This window comes from Aptenodytes forsteri, unplaced genomic scaffold, assembly GCF_000699145.1.
Source record: "Aptenodytes forsteri isolate BGI_AS27 unplaced genomic scaffold, ASM69914v1 Scaffold69, whole genome shotgun sequence".
Classification (NCBI taxonomy): Eukaryota; Metazoa; Chordata; class Aves; order Sphenisciformes; family Spheniscidae; genus Aptenodytes; species Aptenodytes forsteri.
In genome coordinates this window covers 3,743,503-3,750,948 of record NW_008795885.1, presented here as the reverse complement: position 1 = coordinate 3,750,948, position 7,446 = coordinate 3,743,503, and positions in this window count along the sequence as shown.

Genomic DNA, 7,446 nt, shown 5'->3' with positions numbered 1-7,446 from the left:
ACCAGCTACTAGGAAAAAAATTAACTCTATGCCAGCTGAAACCAGGATACCCCACTCCCATCTGCAGCAGGGACTGGCTCCCAGTTTCTCCTTAGTCCTCACTGCCTATGAGCTGGCACAGAGCTGCTGCAGTTGAACAAGTATTTGACTTTCAATTCCCTGTGAGTCAGGGCCCTACAGTCCAAAGGCAATTCCCAGTAAGGCATCCTGCATCTCTTGTGCCATGGGGAAGGAGACAGAAAAAATCCCCATGATTTCCCTTTCCTTTACCTACGATCTCCCTCTTTCCCGCTTCATTTTGAGTGAAACAGCCCCCTCACTGTGGCAGCAGAGGATGCAGGTTTACTCAGCCGTACATCACATGGATGTTTTTGTTACGTGGCCACCCCCCCAGGCTGCATGCAGTCAGTCGGCACCGTGCTACCGCATGGCTCCCGTCATGCTTCCCTTGGGTCCCCAGGGATGAGGTTTCTGTCTCTCTGCAGGGACGAACCTTTTCCCTAGCACTGCTTAAGCACAGATCTAAATTCAAAGTCTCATTTTCCTGTCCATCCCACTTACTTCACACTCAGCTTTGAATGCCGGGCACCTCCACCCTGCAGTTGTCAAGACTATGCACAGACCTGAGCTCTTCTTTGCCTCAGCTCAGGGTTCATCCCCTCTGCCAAATTAAATTTGTCTTGCGTTCAAGCTCTGTTTCAATGCCTCTACCACATGCTATGTTTCCTAATCACGCAGAACTCATGTGGGAAAGGTTTTGCTCCAGTCAAGCCATGACTGCAACCGACCCACACCAGCAGCAGGTCTGAACCGGTGCTTCCCACTTGGGAACAGGTGTGAAAGCCACAGGGTCCCCTACCCTCTGCCCTTCACCCAGCCTGGCTTGTGTTAACAGATGGCATGAGCAGAAAAGTAAGAGGAAAGTTAAAGACAGAGAGATGGGAGACATTTAGGTTATCTGAAAGCAGGCTTTTGGAGAGCGAGCAGGGGTGGTAGCAGGGCTGAAAGAGCGCGTGGCTGCCTGCAGCCAGGCTGGGGCACAGGGAGTAGCGTGGGGCCAGCAGGCAGGGACTGCGCAGAGAAGTGGCGCTTGGCCAGGGATCGGCGGGGACGTGAATCTTCGAACAGGACGTAATGTGTGAATAAGGAGAAATGGGTATGCACATTTTACCTGGACCCCAACTTTGTTAGCCTCACACAAGCTACACAAGCTACAATGTAATACCCCAGTGGCTTTTGGTATGGAGGTATGTTGGAGCATGCTGTCAGGCCAGCTAGTGAAAGAAGTACCAGCAGGAGGGGGGGCTTCTGGCAGGAGGCAAAAGCTCCATTTCCAGGCTTCAGACCCCCCAGGAGTGATGCCAAAGAAGCCACCACCTCTGGAGGGGAGGCAGCAGCTCCTCACATGGCTGCTCTGGTCTCCAGGGTGGGTGGGAAACACCGCTGCCCTCCCCAGGTGCAGGACAGGCAGCCTGCCTCTCTCTGCTGTTGGGCTGGCGAGGGAGGGAGGGAGCCATGAACACAGGAACAAATAAACAAACTGCTGTGCCTTCAGTGAAGATATTCCTCCAACTCTCTCAGGCTGACAAGTAGAGCAGTCCAAAACAGTGTCCTGTAAGGTGCTGCCATGTGCTGTAGCTTCCCTGGGCTGTCTTGAGACCGTGGGTCGTTTGCAGCACCAAGGCCATGAGATGCAAGTAGTCCTCGACATTATTTGGGATGTTATTAAGGAAGACTTCTGGGTAGAGGGCTTCCTATAGGGAGTGAGTATCCCTGGGATGTGCAACAGCTGAGCAGCAGCATTGAGGATTGCAGTTCTGAGTGAAGGTGCTTTAAACCAAGAGTAAAGTGAAAGTTAGACATCCTCTTGGTTCTAGTTAGCAGGAATTTCCATTTACTTTCCCTGAGGCTGTACTACATCTATCCGTTACTCTACTTGGCATTCTTTCCTGGCAAAATATAATTCAGCATTATTTACATAGAGCAGATATCTGGCACATAGCTCTTTTTGAGAGTAGGGGGAGAGAAAATTCAGCTAAATGACAGGTTCCTTTAATAAAAAGTAAAGCATATGATAGTTGGGTACGAAACTGATCAGGTGATTATGAAGCAGCTTATTTCTGATCATTTCTGCAGCCCTAGAAATACAACAGCTTAATCCCATTTTGATCTGAACCTTCCAGTACTGGCTAGACCTGCTCCAAATTTTTACTGAATCAGCACAAAGGCACAAGCTTGTCAACACTGTGCTTCAGTCAGGAATGGCGAGATAAGAAACTGTTTCGTAGCAAGCTGTTTGTAATATTGTTATGTTGCTCCTCGTAGTGAATGTGATATCTCAGTTATTATTACTGCTTCATTTAGAGCTTATCTTCTCATTCAGTCACATGTGATTTAAATCATTTACTTACTTTACTAATACCTCTGAGAAAAAAAATCTTACAAATTTATCTTTTTCTTTACAGTACCCTTTAATTACACCAATAATGTCAAATTCATAGCAGTGTTTGTCTGATTATATTCCTGTTAAACAGTGTGCAACTGAAATGTTCAGAAACATTTTACAAAATCCTCATTGCATAAAGTTAAAGTGAGTGACAAAACACATGGAAGAGCAAATATAGAAGGAACATGCTACTGTGGGGTTTTTTAAATTATCAGCTGTGTATCAGAAAAATGAAATGTTATTTAGCAATCAATGTTTTCAGTTGGATATATATTATTCTTCAGTTTTTCCAGAAGTTGTGGATCCAGTGACTGATCAAGGGCAAGGATGTCCTTTTGGTTTCACTGTTTTCAACAGTGGTGAGATTGACTTTCTCAAGAATTCAGAGTTTTTAATTAACCTTGCTGAATAAGGGCCTCAGGGTTTCTCCCTTGACAAACCATGTCAATAATCCAACTGGGTTTCTATTGAAATAATTCTTGGATGAGACAAACCCCAGATATTTTGTGAAATATTTCAAACGTAGGGAACTGATGTTTCCTTTGCTAGCTGGAAAATCTTTGACCGACCTAGCTAAATGTGGTGGCTTCAAAGCTAGAGTTTGAAGGAAAAATGATTGAGGAGTAAAAGGTCAGCTGAGTTTCCTAACCCTGCTTTGATGATTTAAAAAGTGTTTATCATATGATCAGGCATATCCAGTTCTAATGACAGCCAGTGGATATCCAATGCTGATGCAAAACAGATTCATTACACTCCAGCAGCACACTGAGAGTTATTTTGTTATCAGTTTGAAGTGATGTCTTCCATTTGTTCAGACTTTGCATGCACACTGGACTTGACTGAAGTACTTCCATATGCTTCTTTTCAGCTTCTCCTTAAACACTACATTTCAAAGTGTAGGGACAGTAAGTTACAGTATAAGTATATTAAATTTGAGAGAGAAGAATAGTGGAGTTAAACTGGAGCACTACTGAAAGAAAGGCAAAAAAAAGGTGGCAGCACTGTTGTAATGACCATTCATTAACTCAGAAAATGCAAGCTCCACTTCAAAGAAAGTTAAACATGTTAATAAGGTATGAACATGCAAGACTAAAGTATCTGAACAGCCTTAACTCAGATGAGTTGAGAATCCCCAAAATCATGACATGGTTACAATTCTGTTATTCTAGCACTTGTGAACCAACTGATGTCTTAAGACGTTTGTAACTCCTCATAGGATCTCAAAAGATGAGGAGTAGGAGAAAGCAAGGGAGTAGTTTGACAGCAGGTAGACTCTTCTCCACCTAGGAAGGGTAAAAGCTTAAAAATAAGTATTTAAGGGTGGACTTGGAAAATGGTCAGGACTGGATAAGAATAGAAGGGTAAAAGACTCAGAGGCTGACATTGGAGATGTGGCGGCAGAAGATGCTTGGACAAATTAAATGGAGACGGCAAGAGAACAGGGGATGGCAGTGGGTAGGACAGTTGGGACAAATGTGTTTAACCCACAGACCACAATCTCTTAAGGGCCTTAATATTAACTGCAAGTGTGCTGGGTCTTTGCAGTCTTCTTCTGGCAATGGAGCAGTGTGACTCCTACTGGGAATGTATATTTTCTTCCTTCTAGCAACTGACCTGCACAGAGAATAACAGATCCCCACTGCTATGATTAGTCAGTGTAGATGGAAAGGACCTCAGCTGAGAGTCTGGATCCTGCCAAAGCAAGGTGGCCATCAGTCTGGATCCTGCTGCTGAAGCTTCTCTTCCTGATGGATGTTTGCTTTCCTAAAGAGACAGGAAGTTAATTTTAGAAACAAATAGTCCTGAGAATAATGTTAAGATCTGTATGAAGTTCCTAAAAGAAAGGATGTGCCAGCTGTTGACATTGTGGGACTTAGATGCCTTGGCGTTCAAACCTGGAGTTTTTTATGTGCCACGTAGAAGCCACCAGGATTGGGAGGTTTGGGAGAAAGGTATTCGGTATTCTTCTCAGGACCCACATGCCTGAGTCCTGCTGATGTGCTGATGGTCTAGTTGGCAGGTACCCAAATAAATACCATCATCATGGCCTATTCGATCAAAAGGGTTAGATTTTTTTTCCAATAATGCAGACGTACTCCTGTCTTTTGCTGACATGTCTTTTGATCTCCGGGGGAAGCTGAGGAGTACCAAAGGCAACAGCTGATACACTCTCTCAGAGCAGTTTTGTTCATTGCAGTTTGTTCATTGCCAGCCACCAGCCAACCTCAGGTGCTCCTGACAGGGATACACACGTTTCTTCCAAGTGGCATGTGGAGGTCATCACCAGGATTCAACTGCTGCTTGTGTTCGAGAAAGTAAGCTCCTAAACCCGTGTAGGGACAAACAGCCAGGCTTGTGTGTCTGGGACCAGGAAGAGCAGGGTCCAGGCATCAGATGGGAATGTGGAAAAAAATGCGGCCAACATTCTGAATTTCCATTATGTTGGAAATTATGATACTTCAAAAAAAAATTTACATCATTTTCTGAAATAAAACCATTTTAACAAAAACATATGAAAAAATGTGAGGCCATTGAGCTTTTGCCCCCATGCTCTGTGCATGAAGGGTATCTCTAACACCATCTTCATCTTTGCTTAAGTACGGCTTTCTTGATGGTGACATTCACACACCCAAGCTGCTACAGGCAGGGCATTTTTGGTTAGTTGGCTGGATGCTGTCACCAACAATTAGATGGTGCTGGGCACTGCAGAAGTGTGCAGTGCCTTCTGCACCTGTGGAGGGGCCATCAGGGAACTCTTCAGCCACAGCCTGATCCATGAAAACAGAAACCTGAGCAGTGTTCACCCAGGCAGATGGAAGCTCTCCTGCGCGTGTGGCTGCTGGGAAGGGTGGCCAGGTCACAGACAGGCTGTGTGCATCTGCCTCGCCCTGGGGCAGCCTGTGCTGGGCACTGGGGCTGTGACATACACGATGCATGTCCTCAACCACCAACCGACTTCCTTCCCACCTTCCCAGCTTCCCTCAGGTAATCACCATCTCCCCCCACCTCTCCTTTCCAAGTATGTAATTTCATAATTTAAGAAATTCCCAAATCCTACATATCTAAAGTATAATTATATTAAACATCCTGGATATGATGGCATTTCTGTAGCAGTGAGGTATTTTAAGAAGGAACATATTGCTCACGTGTACAAAAAAAAAAAAAGCGTAAGGTTTGCCTTTCAGCTACATGTACCAAGATGTAACAATCAAAAATTGGCTCAGCAAATACAAGTCAAACTGGCAAATTATATTGCCAGTAATATAATAATATTGATCAGAAATGTCTACCCAAGTCAGTGACTTCTTGTTGGCTTTGAACTCTTCCTCTCCCGGTGAGGGCTGGCAACAGTCCCACCCACACAGATACCATCTCGACCTACAGTGAAATAGCAAGAGCTATTTCTCAATCCCATCTTTCTGCTGTTCAAGCACGGTCACAAATGTGAGGTCTTCAAGGCAACCAGGCAGCAGGGATTAGGGAAAAAGGTAGATGTGCTATAAGTATAAGGCTCCGTCAGAAAAAATGCCTCTTGTCATGAGTTATTTCTCTTAATGGAAACCACTTCCAAATCCCTCAAATTTGGCCCACTGCTCAGGTCAAAAGCTGCTGTCAGAAGTGAGGCCTCAGCATTCTTATGGCTGGAGCAAGTAAAAGTTAAAAGTTTTGAATTGTTATAGTTATAAAAATGGACAGATTTTTCTAAATTCCTCTTTCTCCCCCCCGCCTTTCTGGTACATATATCAGTAATTGAACCTGTATCTCTGAGGAAGTTAAAATAGAAAACAAACTTCAAAACATATTCATCATAATTTGCCATTTCTGAGGTTACTGATGGGTGGAAATTAGAGACTAGCAAAGTTGTTGACAGTTTTTTCACTGAAATCTTTACATACAAAAAAGTGATTAAAGAAAAAGTAAGTGAATTCCTTTTTTCTTAATAATCATTCATTTGAACTTACTTAGAAGTACATTTTGAATGTCAAATTGTCTTTTATAGCCATATACATTTCTGCTTCCTTTAAAAAACACATTTTTCATTTGCTGATCTGATTATATTGCCAGTGTCTGCTGCAACTTTGTTCTACTGCTAACTTCAGAGACACAACTTTGGAAATAAAAGCATGTGCGTATTAACAGCACAGCTTCTCCAACAGCATGGAGAAGAATTTCAACCCAGTGTTATTTGCATTAAAACAAGTTGTACCCTTTACCTATACACAGGATTACTATGTTGTGTTTAGTAAGGACAAATAAACACCTTTATTTAACTATTCACAGGGTTGATGTGTCCCATTCATTAAAGACAAATGAACAATGGAAAGCAAAAAATAATATGTTCCTGGTCCTGAATACCTTCCTTAGATCAGTATTACACTGAATTCATGGCAGGAATAGGCTTTTTCTTGGTTATGCTGCTGGTTTTCAGGAGTACAATAAAATCCACTTAAAGTGACTTCCTTTATGATAGGGTGCACCTTTGTTTATGCAGCTGTAAAATGAGAAACACAAAACTATTTAGAAGAAATGTATTTTTATTAACTTACTAACTTTTATGAAGACCATTAGCAACTTCAGGTGAAAAGCCCGGGAAAAAGATGAAGGCACATGACTTTGCAAGTTAAGAAAACCCCAACAGCTTCTGGAATATGAGAACAAGACATCCTTTAGGAAACTAGGTTTTTGTTAGTTTGGCAACACTGCGAGAGTGATGAAGAGAAGCACCCTGATAAGACTCTCTCAAGTGCTAAGGGCTACCCGAGCTTGGCTAAAGCTCAGTGCATCTGCTCTGCAGTTGCATCACAATTAGTGCAATAGCTTTTAAGGCACCGATTTTAAAACGTCGGTTTTGACTAGAATTAGATATATATCCACACACACACACACTTACACAGAGTCGCAGGACGGATGCCACACTTTGGACCAGCGCCTGGGAGCTCTCCGCGGCGAGGCCTGAGAAGCGCCGCGCCCCGCTCTGCGCCTCCCCGGGCGGTGCGAAC